This window comes from Rhinolophus hipposideros (genome assembly GCF_964194185.1).
Source record: "Rhinolophus hipposideros genome assembly, chromosome: 6".
Lineage (NCBI taxonomy): Eukaryota > Metazoa > Chordata > Mammalia > Chiroptera > Rhinolophidae > Rhinolophus > Rhinolophus hipposideros.
In genome coordinates, this window is record NC_138052.1 from 89,401,250 (window position 1) to 89,417,491 (window position 16,242).

Here is a 16,242-nt window from a genome sequence, read left to right on the forward strand (position 1 = left end):
AGTAAATAGTCTAAACTTTACGCTAGATTTAATAATTATGTGAATTATCAATACAGCAGTCAACAAATGTAATAAAATAGCGTTATCTTAAACTTCTTCAATAAGCTATTTGTCTTTAGTTCACAGTAAAACTGTATTCTTTATTCTTATATCTTGAACTAGTAAAAATCAAAATCTGAATAAAGCAAAGGACTGCTAATAGAGATGAAAAATAACCTTTTAAGAGACTAACAAATAAGAAAAAAAATTGTCAGCGCCAATTTCTAGTCCCAAATTGATATGATGACTGAATTCCTGGAGATAAATTGATTTGTTGTTACTGGTTCCTGAATCTTCTGGTTCTTGAGTGGCTGGTTATTGGGCAGAAGACCCATTAAATGGGCAATTCTAAGAAATGGACAACATGGACACCTTGTTAGGATGAAACTAGTAACTTTATATCTAACCCAGTTAAAAAACCTTGTAAAGAATTTTCATTTCTGAGACCTTTAGAAGTGGTACTTCTCCGCTACTGAAATTCTGTTGAGTGCCTATCTCTATAAGAACCTTCATCTTTTGGGGAAAGTTGCTTCAGATGCTTGGATTGTTAAGGCAGTTTCACATTCTTTTATTAATTATTACAGCAACATTTGTGCTTTTTTGGGGGGGGTTGCTTTCTATCAGTACTGTGATTTCTTCTTTTAAAGGATTCTCCCATTGGGCGTGGTCTTGGTGGGTAGTGGTGTCTACTTCCTTTCACAGTAGCCAAAGGGGCTTGATTTTTCCTCTCCACTCCCCAAGTCAGCTGGGGATGTACAATGTAGACTCAGGCCATCAGATCCTCTCCTAGAAACTTTGGAGTAGGTGACTGAAGGACACAGGAACAGTTGGTGGGCACGTGGGCAGTGGCTGTGGGTGGCCCGGGCGCTTCCCATTGGATGACTTTAGCTGTCATTCCTGCTCTTCAGCTTTACAGCAGTCCTTTGATTCCTGCTTGTTCTCCAACTCTGGTCCTCCCACCTCCCCTCATTTCTGTGACTTCAAACATGCCTTTCCCATATTCCATTTTTGCTTAAAATAGTCAAAGTTTGTTTCCGCTGTGTATCAGTCAGGGTCCTGGCAGGAAACAGATGGCTCACTAGAACAAGGGATATGAGGCGACTCTAGTGCAGGGCCTATTTACAGAAGTGTGGGCAGTTAGGGAGTGATGCAGGGATGATGAAGCATCTCAGGACTGACAACAGCAGGGAGCCTTGCACCACTTCTAGGCTAGAAGGGCCAAGAGGAGAAGTGGCCACCAGAACCTGGAAAGAGCGTTCTCTCTGTAGCTATGGGAGAAGGCTGCCTGGCCATCTGAAGCCTTAGGAGAGGACCTAAGCTACTGGCTCAGCAGGGAGGCAGACAGGGCAGAAAATGCTGCGGCCTCACTGTCCTGCTCCCTTCGCACTTCTGGCTGGTGACTCCCATTGGATGACCCTAACCAGAAGCCAGGAGGCAAAGGAGCCCAGTGATGGAGCTCGTAATGGTCAGCCTTCCAAGACCCACAGCAGAGTGAAGAAGGGTGGAGAATAGATCTGGAGAGGCAAACAAGTAATATCCACGTAGAGTATTTACGAACAAGACTTTTGACTGATACTGGGAAGGCCCTTTGGCTTTTTCTACTGTGTTTCCCCCAAAATAAGACCTAGCCAGACAATCAGCTCTCATGCGTCTTTTGGAACAAAAATTAATATGAGACCTGGTCTTGTTTTAATATAAGACCGGGTATAATAATATAATACAACATAATATAATACCAGGTATAATATATAATACATAATATAATATAATATAATATATAAAACAGGTCTTATATAAGACCATGTCTTATATAAGAAACACGGTACTTTACATTAAAATCATCATATAGACTAACAGTGGCTGTTTTGCCAGTACACTAATATTTTAAACTAGTAAATAATATATTAATAGCACCACAGTTGAGAGTGCCAGCTCTGGAGTCAGACTACCTGGATTCTAATCGGAGTTCTGCAGTGTATCAGGTGAGCCCCGTTTATTCTCATTGATAAAGTTAGGTTAGTGACAGTGCCAACTTCACAAGGCTAGTGTGAGGATTAAATGAAACAAGTAAGGTACTTAGCGCAACACCTGGTGCATAGTTTGAACTCAAGGAATATTAACAGTTATTTGATGGTTAACTTCTAATACCGTTTTCGACTTTCGTTCATGCAGCTCCCACAGCATCCTATTTGCTCGATCTATTCCCTGATTTCCAGTCTGATCACCCCTTACACCGTGGTCTCCCCATCATCTGTATCTGGTATCTGTACTTCCATCCTCTCAATCACATCACTTTCCAATCAGCATTAACCTTTCCTGCTACATTTGCTTTTGTAGGCTTATCGACTAGCTCCCTCTTATCAATGGAGGAAGATCTCAAGGTAGCTGTCCTCCTAGGGGGAGACATAGGAGCAGCAAAGCTCCTAAAAACAACTGAAAAGAAGAAGTAATGATGGGAACTCTACTTTGACTTTCAAACCAAGTCAAAATCTTCAACAGCTTTAAGTCACTAGGATACCCTCTCTGTACTTTCGTTAAGATTTGGTTTCACCACAATTCTAGGATTAAAACTTTAAATCTGTTATGTTTATTTAAGGTTACACATGGACCTTTAAAAATAAATACATGGAGCAGTCCCAGGAGACTCTCATGGCTCATTGGCCAAGACTAGGTTACATGTCTGTATCCCAATTGTCACTTCTTGTGATCTTTCTTATATTGTATTCTTTCTTTCTAAAACACACAAATTATAAGCTTTGGATATGTAAATTACACATCATCCAGTTCCTCATCCTTTGTGCGTCTGCCTTCCTTTCCCCACTGCCATGTCACTTTCGTTATGCACAAGATGGCAGCAAAGCTGGACCGTACATCGTTATAACTGAAAAATGATGAGTCTCACATCAGTGGTAAGTACGTGGTAAATTAAATTTATCCTCAAAATTCTGATTAAATGTATGGTGTTGTATTATCTGAAGTATTTATTTTTGTGTGCCTACTGAGAAGAAGGCAGTTCTTTCCATAACTGTATCCAGACTTTTAGAAGCAAAAGAAATGGTCCACGTGGCTCTGGTGTGATCAACCCACTGGCCATCAGTTTTGGGGAAATTTACGCAGCTACCGCCTAACATTACACCAACCAGTTACACATTGTAACAAGTTACCATGGGAGGGATAGGGAATAAGTAAAAATTAATTGAATATAAACAATTTCAACTTATAAAACTAGCCAGCAGACTCCTCTATATCAATACCTGACCTGTAATTTGAACTCAAAAAATATTAGCAATTACAATATGGTTATATCAGAGCAATCGGGTAGATGAGCAGCTGAATGTGTGAAATTAAATGACGGTTAACAATTAAGGTTGTCCATCAAAACAGTACATCTGAATCAGCTAAATTACTTTTTGCTGCAAGTTAACAGAAAATCCAACTCAAATTGGCATAAGCAATAATCAAATCTATTATCTCACATAACAGGAAGTCCAGAGTTAGCGTAGGTTAGGCATGGTGCATCAGGGATCTGGCCCAACTTTGTGGCAGTTCTCTTGGCCCTGGCCTTGGCTGCTAGGAAAGTGGCTATAAGTATCACTTATAGACACAACAAAGTCCAGACTAGAGGAAGAGGAGAGACCGTCTCTTTCTTACGGCTCTGAGTTATGAGCTAGGAAACGATTCCCAGAAGCAGTCCCAAGAGACTCTTATGGCTCATTGGCCAAGACTAGGTTACATGTCTCTATTAACCCACTTGGTGGCAAGGGAGAATGGGCTTTGTTTATACTAATTATTGGGCTAAAATAGATCTTGGAGGCAACCACCACCACCTAGTAGTACAGAACACATTCATTTATCTCTGAAGAGATTTCACATGGAGATGAATGAATTTGAAGGAGTATAAAAGGAAGTGTGTGTGTGTGTGTGTGTGTGTGTGTGTGTGTGTGTGTAATAATAGGGTGTTTGGCTAAAGGGGACATGATCTCAGGCCCCAACTACACTGAAAGAATAGCTCAGACATGGATAAGGAGATTAAAGAGAAGCACATGACAGCCAGGGCCCCACAGAAAGATGCAGCTTGTTTCAAAAAGATAGCATGGGCACACACATTTCCACGGACACCTGCACACATTTCAGGGATCATAGGCTCCTCTCTCAGAGCTGCTAGAGAAACCTTATTCTCTGCTCCCCATTTTCATGAGACCAATAGACAACGGTAGCCACAGGCAAGTGAGGACAAAGTGGTTGTCCGCATAGAGCAATTTGACAGATGATTAAGATGCCTCTTTATTCTCCAAACTCTTCCCACTAAAAACAAAACTAAACAAACCAAATGGACAAAAACAGAGAGACCAAACGAGCCACCTGCTTAGGTGAACAAGATAGATATGAGACATGGTGTGAGAAGCCCTCTGTTGTCTCTCAGAACCTCGTAGTATTTATTCCATCCTGAGCCCCAAAGCCAGCCATCCCACTGCTGGTAAAGCATTAGGCTCTCTAAGGTCTTTTCAGAGGTAAATGCTGTGGGAAGAAGACTGCATTAAGCCATCAACACCTTAGCATTCATTTCTATTTCGTAGAAACTAAGTGTACCTGGAAAAAAGCAAATTCCCTAGTTTGGCAGGATCTTTAAAAAGAGAAAAGCAACTTCCATATCATTTTGCTGCAATTTCCAATAACAAACATATCTATGTAAAATATATGGGAAAATGGTGTGACCAAGAGAGATTCAAACATGTGCCCTACTTGAGCCAATATATGGGGAAGGGCTGGTGTGGTCCTCTGGGAGTGCCATCCTCTCCTGGCCTGGCTGCTAAGGGGGATCCTGGGATTCTCTTCACTCCAATGCCTGCTGTTTAATAAGAGGTTGACTCCTCTCCAGGTTACAATGAAAATTAATCAAGACCTCTCCCCAGAATGATGTGTGACCTTGAGTTCATTTTAGACCCGCCTCAAGGGAATGGGTGAGTATGTGAGCACTTTGTATTGGGGTGTTTAGCTCAGAAATGTTTATATTATACTTGATTGATGCAAAAAGTGTTCGTTAATCATTCTGGAACCTTTCAAGCTCTTGATCTTTCCTGTCTTTACTGTTTGGTAGCAAAGGTATGTGAGTCTCCCAAAGATGTAGAGAGCTGGCATAACTCAGAAACTTCTTTGGGCAGTAGAAGTTCATATTTTAGGGTAGATCTATTCTTAATTTATTGCCTTTGTTATTTTAAACATTCAGTAGCTTCCTAAAAGTAATAAAATATCTACAGTACAGTTTCTGGGTGTTCTTCAGGTACATTTTTGCTAGCACGGATTGAACATTTACATACCTGCCCCACAACTCTGCTTGGCTCACCGCCTCTTCACAGCAACCCTGTGTGATGCAGTATTATTAGCATTGTGATGAAGAGGTCTGGGTTTGACCCCAGGCACCATTCGAATTAGCTGAATGACCCTGGGTACTCCTGTATAAAAAGGGATAACAGTAGTACCTACTGACATGAGGTTATTGTGAGAATTAATTGAGTTAAGGAATGCTAAGTGCTCTTAGCTCAGTGCCTTGCAACTAATAAGCACTTGGTTAATGTCTGCTCTTGTTTTATTGTTTTATAGGTCGGCAAGTCAAATTTCAGAGACACTAAGTAACTTGTCTTATCTGAGAGAGGTTAAGTAATTTGCCTAAGGTCACTGCGTAAGTAAATCGTGAGAGAGGGATTCAAACTTTTTTATTTTTTTAAAAATCTAGTTTCAGGTTCTTCCAATTCTAGAGTACACACACTTACTTCACAACTGTGTTATTTTTTCCGTTGAATCATCTATTTCACACAGGAGAGTGGGACGAAGCTCCAGTAAGTTGTGAATCAAAAATAATTTTTGGTCGGTATCATCCTGAGTGCTTTGCATTAGAGGGCACTAAGTGGATGTTGCTGAGTGACCAATAAATGGAAAGTTGTGCCTAAGACCCTGGCAAACTACCTTGTTGCAATTCTGAGTGATGGCTTAAAAATGTAGTAGTATAGCATGGGCGAGGTGAAGTGATTTGCCTCATGTCACGTAACTAGCAGGTGAGAAAGTCCTGGTGGAAGTGTACCTGGCTGCGTCACCCCTGCTTTGAAAACGCATTCAGTGTGTGCAGAATGAATTTAGTACAATGTACAGCATTTACCTTAAGTGACAAGAATCTAGATGTATGAGTATTAGGGTTCTCCAGAAAAAAAGAACCAATAGAAGAGTTAGCTGGCTAGCTAGCTAGACAAATAGATTTACTATAAGCTATTGGCTCATCATTATGGAAGCTGAAAAGTCCTATGATCAGCCCTCCGAAAACTGGAGAACCAGGAAAGCTGCTGGTGTGATTCAGCCTGAGTCTGAAGGCCCAAGAACCCGGAGTACCAAATCCAAGAAGATGGAAGGCCCAGCCCAAGCAGAGAGTAGATTTCCTCTCCCTCTGACCTTTTGTTCTGTTGGGGTCCTCAGAGGATTGGATGATGCCCACATTAGTGAGGTTTATCTTCTTTACTCACTCTTCTGATTCAAATGCTAATTTCTTGTAGAAACACCCTCACAGACACACCCAGAAATAGTATTTCACCTGCTATCTGGGCATCCCTTAGCCCAGCCAAGTTGACGCATAAAATTAACTATCACATCAGGATTTGTTTTCTGACGTGAAAGAAACATGGAAACAAACCAAACATACCAGCAAGTAAAACAAATACCCATGTGACCTTAGTGTGGGGTGGGGACGGGGCCGTACAGAGTCCGTCATTCTTCATATCCTCTGCAGCTTTGCTATTTCTGTCACTGTGATCTTTACTCCTGAAGACCATAGGCTTGAAGAAAGACATAAATTAACATGTTAGAAAAAGGAACAAAAGTTTCACAGAGGATTTGAAGCAAGATGAATTTCCTTAGTTTACCAGAAAATTTAGATATATCTGTGTGACCCAACTATGGTTAATTGATGTTTTTCAATAACTACAGTGGAACTTTTTTTTTTCTGTCCAGGGTTTGCTTTGTATTGCAATTTTATGACAGGTTGGCAAAGAATAAGTGTGAATGATAAAACTCTCTGAACAGGTACACTGTAGGGGATAATATTGTTGGAATTCTTTCTCTTGGCATATACCCAATAAGACTCAAGATTGACAAAGCCCTTTCTTTGGTGGGGGAGCTATTAGTTGTCTTCCTCTTAGCTATTCAGAGAAACTAGTGAGTTTGACTGTTTGAACATTGTGGAATCAAACAAAAATTTGTAGAACCAGAATGTGACTTTCATTATCATTCCAATTTTATTGACTTGTAGTGTCTGTTTTTCTTTTTTTTTTTTTTGATGTCTTCTTACTACGTATTTATATATGTATTTTTTTTAAAAATTGAGATACAATTGACATATAATAGTTTCAAGAGTACAATATAATCGATATATGAGCATGTGTATAATTGAAACAATCACAAGAAGTCTAGTTAACATCCAACTAGACATAGTGACAGTTGTGTGTGTGTGTGTGTGTGTGCGTGTGTGATGGAACTTCCTTTTATTAAGGTTTATTATTTTATAGATTCGGATATACAAATGGTTTTGGATATACAACACCAGGATCAAATTACGTGTTCAAATAAAACCACCAAAGAGACACTTGATATGGTTGAGCTGTCCTATAAGACTGCCCTTTGACATTTGGGATTTTAAAGGCATTATGTTACAGGTTATAGCAAACATAATAAGTGATTTGATTTTGAATATGTAAGTCACCACAAAAGTTAATTTGGAATATTTAATCACTTCCAAGTATAAAAATAAATCCATAATTTTGTTGTACGTTAAGTTTTACCTCAAATAGGAAAAAAAAATCCCACAAACAAACTCTGGACTCTATTTAATATATGCAGGCTGATATTTTTAGGAGAAAAGTGTACTGTTTTCCACAGAATTTGAAACATCAACAAAGAAGGTTGTTGAATGCATATAGAAATGGATAGACAGATACAAGTATGTGATAACACGAATCTAGTGAAGTGTAATTTATAGAATCTAAGTGGTGGGTATATAGGTATTCAGTGCATAGTTATTTCACTTTTATAATAGGTTTGATATTTTTCAATAAAATGTTAGAAAAAACATGAGTGCATGGATTAAATTACTTACAGTCAGACTTTATTTAAGAGTCTAACACGTACCTGAATTATAGGAAATTTCACAATAAGTGAACTTGACATGAAAATGTACAACTACCAATGATATTGAGTATAATTTATTCCGTGCTTAGTATGTGTCAGGCACTGAACAAAGTGCTTAATAAGTGTTATCTAATTTAATACTCCCAAGCATTATTTGAAGTATGTATTATCCTAATTTTACAGGTTAGGAAAAAGTGTAAGAAAATCACATAACTTGCAGGAGGGTACGCATCCAGTAAGCAGCACAGCTGAGAGCCATCCGACATCTGTGTGAGTCTACAACCAGTGCCCTCTAGGCACTCACTTTAGTCACTCTAGTCACTGCACTCTAGGAAAGGGAAATCTGAGTTAGGGACATTTAGAGATTATCTGTAGTTCAATTTCCCCATCCCTCATTACAAATGACAACTGGGTCAGTAGCGTTAGAATCCCAGAATTTCCACCATTTGGTCAAGGCATTTGCCACTAATCGTAATGTCTCTCTAAGTGCAGTGGTTTGTTTGTTTGTTTTTGTTTGTTTGTTTGTTTTGTTTGTTTTTTCACAAAAGGGATTCGCTATAAAATTCCTTTAAGTAAAAAAATTTCCATAATGCACTTTAACAATAATTTGATATAGTGGACCTATCTACTTATTTCAGGGATAACATATGTCATAAATGATGGTACCTGATGCTATTCAGTATGTCCAAGCATGTAACATTAACTTGAGCTTTTGAATGCATTCAGACTGTGCACATTTCCCTGGTGGGAGAAAATTGCATTAAATTCTGAAATAAATATTATTACATCTATTTGAGTGAAAATGCTATAATTCTGATTCTTCCGGAATTTTATTTTTTCATAGCTCCATTCTAAGCCCTCGACTTTACTGGGACATTTTACTTTAGCAGTGACTGGTTTACACAGTTCATACCACCTTAAAAGAAAAGGGAAGTTGAGCATTAAAAAGGAAAAAAGGACATGTTTTTTCTTCCACTTGCATCTCTCTCTCTTCTACCCAACTCATGTCTTCAATAGTACTCCCAAAATTCTAACATGGGAATGTGGTGGCATTGAAAAAATGAAGAGATCCTCTAAATCCTTTAGTTTTTAAGTTCTAGGCAGTTGTCCATATACTCTAATGCTATTGGTCAAATGTTTGGTGGCTTTGGAGTTAGGAGTCCTGGGTTTAACTTTTGGCTCCACTATTTACTAGGTGAGTGTCAGTGAAGCACCTTATCTTCTGAGTCATTTTTCCATTAGCTATAAAATACTTAACTGACAGAATTATGAGGGCATCAACAGAAAATGTGTTTATGCTTTGAAAACAAAATAACAAAAACATGAAAGCTAAGAATGATGCAATAAACAATTTTTAAATTTTTTGTTATTTGTTTTTGCCGTTGTCTGTAAGGCATAATTGTTTCCATTGTGTGATGAAGCTATGAACATCTTTCTTGATTTCAAAACACAGAAGACAATTCTCCATGGGTCTCTTGCGTATCTGAACACCTTTCAAGTGAGGCAACTATTACCTTTGTTACAGACTATCTTTTCAAAGATTTTTGTATAGATAACATCCTTGAAAGATAAAGATAGTGTCTCTCTCGGGAGCAAAGAGCAGGCATGCTTATTGTCCAGTATAAAATATTTGAGTTTCTTAACCTCCGGTTTCTCTCCCAAACCATAGTCCACTGCATGTGCAATTATCTATCTGGGCATATCTGTATTGCGCTGTGGAAAATGGGCCTCAGGGAACTGGTGCAAATGCTGATTCTGAAGCTACTGCTACTGCTGTGTGTCATAGTCTCTTGTCTCTGACCAAGGCGTCTCATGTCTTCTACCAGCCTTAATCAAACTATGACATGCTAATTTGTTTGCTGGCAAGGAGAGTAAAATAAAATCTCAGACCATTCACAGTTCTTGACAAGAAGTTGAGGTATAAAATGGATACAAAGATTCTTCCTTCTATCCTGTCTTGCGACAATTTTTACAAAATATACTCCAACTTTTGGGGAGAATGTGCAGTATATTGTAGTAATTAAACACGCAGACTCTGCGGCCAGACTATCTGGGTTCTAATCCTATGTAGGGCTCTTTTTTAGTTTGGGTTCCTCCAGGCAGACTCTGCAATAAGGATATGAGTGAAAACAGTTTATTTGGGAAATGACCTGAGAAATCGCTGGTAAGGATTGAGGAAATAAGACAGGGGAGAGAAGGCAACCAATAAATGAAGAATTTTCAAGTAAGTTATACTGTGGGTAACAGAAGTTTAATCCTACTTGGGAACACTTACTGGCCAACATAGAATACACAAGTCTGAGGGATAAGGGATCTGGGCCATTTTATACCAAATTCCATCCATCATTGACAGAGCTCCTGGGAGGGGGTCAGTGTTCTAGCTCTGGCTTTTCTGGCCTGTCTTGCATATAGCACAGACAGGGCTGCAAAGGGCCCTGGCAATTGGAAATGTGGTATGCACTACATTGACAAGGCCCAACGGAAAACAGTAGGCATACCCACAGCCTTTACTACAGAAATTCTCTATCAGTATATCCTTAGGGAGTCACTCAATTTATTTATGCCCGTTTTCTCATCTGTAACATGGGAATAATAACACTAATCACATAGAGTTGGTAGAAGGTTAAAGAAAAATTCAATCCACGTAAAGCACTTAGAACAGGCCAGTGTTTCCTAAGCACTTAGTAAATGTTGGCTACTGTTAGAGAAGAATATGACATTTATGAATTGATTGATATTTTGTCTATATCATTTTCTGGTATTCTGGAGGTTGACTTCTAATTCATTAACACCCTGAAGTTTTATTTTACTAAATGACTGAAATGGACTCTTACAGATTCAAGGTATATTTATGTTAGCCATTTATTTGTCAAGGGCCAACATTGGCTGCCTCATGGGAAGCACCAAAAAAGATGTGTTTAAACCTTATTATTCCTATTTAAATTTCCTTAGAGAATTTATGGGGCTAAGTACTCCTGAACTTCTTAATTTAAAGATTTACTGCTTTGTCAGAGAAACTAATTAAATCTTACTGAAGTGTCAGTAACACAGCAGCATCAGACTCAATTTTCTATTCTATTATGGGAATGAGAATATAAAAGAAAAGTGTATTTTCAACTCAATTTTCTAGCATTATGTATCATTTATGCCATTCTCCTGTGAATAAGCATCATAGTAACGATGGAATTTACCAAAACAAAACATTCAAGACTTTTAGTAATCCTACTTAACTAAAATTCTACTATTAAGTTAAACAACACAAGTAGGAAATTACGGCTTACCAGGGAAGAGACTCATATTTATGGAAAGCTTTAGAGGTCTGTGGATTTGCCTATTTCCTACTCTAGTAACGTCCCTGACCTCCATTCCCTTTTGTTCTTCCCAGACAGTCCTCTTGGGTTGCTCTGATCTCTTAGTTAAAGATCTCAGTCACTTTTACATTATTTTCTGAGTCTTTATATTAATGAAATTGTCTCAAGAATTTCCCCCTAAGTCCTTTTCTCATTTTTGCAATTGCTAATTTAGGTAATTTTTTCTTCGTCTAAGTCAAAGGCTATCTTAATACTACATGTATGTGTATACCAGGAGTGCCAAAAACATGTATACAAGTGGACACTTTGGTCAACGTTGCTCAAGCAGTAGTTCGCCGTAATCAGAAGTGTCTGGACACTGATGGTAACCATTTTGAGCACCTCTTGTAATTGCAGAAGTCAAATGTGACTTGTGTTCACCTTTTGTTATCTATATATATTGAGTATTACAGTTTTTTCCTTTCTTAAAATGTGTATACTTCTTTTGGCACCCTCTGTATTTTGATTATGAAAAAAGTTAAGAAAATTATAATTTTTCTATAGATATTTATCAGTGTTTAGGATGAAAGAAAAGTAACCATGATATTCCATATTAAAATTTTGACAGTTTTAATGAGATATATTTTATTTTTAGTTACTGCCTTTTCCCACATTTAAATAAATTCTATTAAATGGTACTTAATTTTTATTATGGATCAAGAAGAGTTGGAAAAACCTGTAAACTTTCTTTTCTTCTATTAGTCAACTTAAAAAATAATTTTTTTGGATGTCTTACTGCCCTATAAAACTTTTTATAGTAGGAAGTAGGATAAAGTTTCCTATAAATTTAATCCATATGTACTATGACGTTATTTTTATTTCTTGAAATTTCCTTGCCATTTTCTCCTTTGCTCAGCATCAATTTAATAAAATATATTGCTATAAATAATTTGAATCAAATGGTTTTTTTCCTAAACATAGGATACTCAGGCTATTTAGAGAAGGAAAAATAATGCAATTCAGCACTTAACCTATGCTTTTACAAAGAAAGCATAAAATAAATTAAGTTTTTAAAAAGTAAGTTCAAATTGTGTTACTGATTTATGGATATTAAGAAGTGTTTTAAATATTTGAAGTAATCTTTTAGTGCATATATGTAACTAAAAATACTGCAATTTAGTAACAATGGATTGAATTTAATCTCTTTGCTACATTTGTTTAATTTTTTAAAACTCTTCTGAATTCTTATAAAATATAAACGTCAATCCAAATCCTTTGAGAAAGAATTTTCATTCTTTGAATGCCTTCTAAGACTTGAAACTCCATTTTTTTAAAAATCATGTGTTGCATTACTCATTAATGTTATGGTATTTAGTGAATTATCTGTGTGATAAGCTCCAGGAATACATGAAAGCATGGCATGCTTTCTGGCCATAGAGACAAGATAGTAATCAAATAATGCCACAAACACAGCCCATAAGAGACAATTGTAATAAGTAGTACCATGTATGAAAGCTACCAAGCCCTGTGAAAGCATATACTAGGGAGACCTGACCCAGCCTGGTGATTAGAGAGAAGGCTTCCTTGAGAAAGAGATCTTTGAATTAAGATCTGAGGGATTTGTAGGAGTCACACAGAAAATATGATTTTTGGCTAAAATTGCAAGTCACCATAGAAAATTCTATTTCCAGATTTCACAGTTAAAGAAAGCAGCACATCATAATGATTGAGTCCTACCTCTAGTTCATCAGAGGTATATTCCCTCAACTACACTATAACTATCTGGGTCTTAAGTTATCTTTTTATTAATTAAACAAGTTATAATGCCAGCTCAATTTCTGAGAAGATTGCTCTAAGAATAAAAAGAGGTAATGTATGTGAAAGTGTTTTTATTACATGTTAGAGTTTTATGCAGATACTATTATCTCTATGTGATCTCCATTATTATTTATTTTCACATACGTGGGAGAAAGGAGTTGGTTCTTTAGAAGAAAGGGTTATTTGTTCTGTACAACTAAAATTTCTGGGTGTTCTTTCCAATTGCTTGTTAGCAAGTAATTTTTAGTAAGTGGTTACCTGATATAGATGCTTCCTAGATACAATAAAGTAAAAACACCTTTTTAAAATCCTTTAATAACAATCTTTATACTTGATTTGAAACTGTTTGACTTCCATTAATACTATTACATATATTTTAATGTCATTTTTTTATAAAACATGTAAGAGTCAAATTATGTAACTATGATTGTAATGTAGAACCAGTTTCTAATGAAAGCTAAGATTTTGCTTTTGTAACAACCTGATTTACTGTAGAACATTTCTAAGAAAAAAAATGGAGAATATGTTTAATTAGAATTTCAGAAAGAAAACATAGAATCTGGGTCTTATTGAGCCAAATCCATCTTAGTCTTCCCTAAAAGAACAACTACAGCAAAGATGCAGAATCAACATAGACAACAAAACACCAAGAGTATAAGTAAATTCATTACTCATTTATTCATTCATGCAATCAGTATTTAGCTCCACAGATACCAGAAAAAACAAGAAGACAGAGTTGGTCCCTGCCTTCATAGAGCTAATAATCTAGTCAAATGTGGTGAATATGCATAAGACATATGCTTAATTTCAGGAGCTTATGCTAGAAAGAATATAAAAAGTACAATGCATTATATAAAGGCCAACGATTCAATCAAAATTCATGCGTAGACTTTATAGCCACCCACAAGTTGTGGAAGATAGCTAAGCTGTTTGCATTACTTCATCCCACTCCCTGGCAAACGTGCCCTCGGGCATTTGTCTGGATTCCAAGCTGAGAGGGGTGTACAGCTGGCAGAAGCATGCTTGCCCCATCTCTATTCAGTGAAAGGGGAAAAGAAATGATACTCAGGAAAAGGGGAGGCTTCTAGGGAGGTAGGTCAGCATGTCAGTGGGAGACGGTAGGCCCAGCTCTGTGTGCTGATGGACTGGAGGTCATCTCCTGTCCGACCTACACACACACTGGATTCTGAGCAGGCTTTGCAGGAGACAGAACGACAAAGAATGCATCCACCACCGTTCAGCTTACAGCCAGCCCTGCTCAACATCCTAAATATGCCACAGGAAATGTCAGCTCATTCCTGGAAGGTCACCTACTTACTGAGACGAGTCCAAAGGAAACTTCGAGCCTTGGGAGAGTCCTACTGACTTTGACGTCCCTAGCCTCAAAGCAGGCTGTGCAACTGGACTAGGGAAAAGGGTATTGTTATTAAAGCTCCATTTCCATCAGAAAGATAAAGCAGGCAAATATGTATTTGGAGACACTACTGCCCCCCCTTTTTGCACCATATTTATGTCCTTTCTGATGCCCAGAGCCCTCATCTGCACCTGGCTGTCCAGTGTTCCTCTACAGAGCCCTGGTAAAGTTCGTCTTTCCTGGACATACCCTGAAGCTAATCAAATCTTATCTTTCAACAAAAGTTACTACCTGTATTCCACTCCTTATGCCCCTCTTCTTATTAATTGTTAATTGTGATAATGGATTTAGGACAATATCTGGCATATAGATGATTGCTGAGAACATAAAAAACATCTGGTAATCTCTTGAGATAACACACACACACAAAAATATATCCATAATATTGTGATTTTAATATGTAATCAGTATAAAAATTATCACTGAAATATTTACATTCTTGTTTTCATACTGTTATCAGATATTTATTATAGTATATATAATACATAATTTGTTATATATAGTTATATATATTACATATTATGTATATTACATACACATATATAACATATATATAAATATATATAGTATATATAAAATTTTAAAGCTCCAGCCCAAAGGGAGAATTACACTTGGGGGTATATCTCCCATTTATTAATTCTGTACCTTCATGTAATTTCTGCATATGACTTAATGAGCCTGGTCCTTTGGGCTGTCTTATATTCTATAAATATGCATTGAGCCCAAGATATACTGTTGGAAATTAAAGACATATCAGTAAGGTTGACCATTTCTGGGTACTTGTGCAAGCCCCAGAAAGAAAGATTAGTTACATGTTTTCTTTAGTGATGACATGAGTCAAATAGTAATACCCTCAGATTAAATTTGTCACCTATTCAACACAGAGTTCTTACAAAAGGCCTCAAAGCAAGTATAGTCTATTAAGCGTAATAACTGGGGAATGTTGACAGCTGCCAAGCCCATGTAGCATTTACACATTTTACATTATGAGCCAACACATCAGTCAATTTATCTGACCTACCCATGTCCCCTTCTTGAGAAACTGTTCCCATTGCTTCTAGTGACTAGAAAGCAAGCTGTTTGACCCCAGTCTCCTGACCACAAATGATTGGACCACGGATGAGAAAGACAGAGAGAGACAGAGACCGAGAAAGAAGAGTAAAGCCAGTAGGTATGGAGAGAGAGACCAATGACCACATGGCTCCAGTGAGAGAGAGAGAGATAGCAAAAAGAGAGCACACATCTTGATTATGGAGAACTTCCAGGTTTTTTTTTTTTCCTGATTCTGTGGGTGGCCCAGACATATTCCTTATCTTGATTCTGTGAGATAATCTGTGTATAGAGAAGGCTGATTTCCATAACAGTGCTATGCAATAGAAATAGAGTGTAATTCGAAATTTCCTAGTAGCTACAGTACAAAAAGTAAAAAGAAACAAGTGAAATTAATTTTAATAATATACTTTATTTAACCCAATGTATCCACAATATTGCTATGTCAATCAGTATTTAATA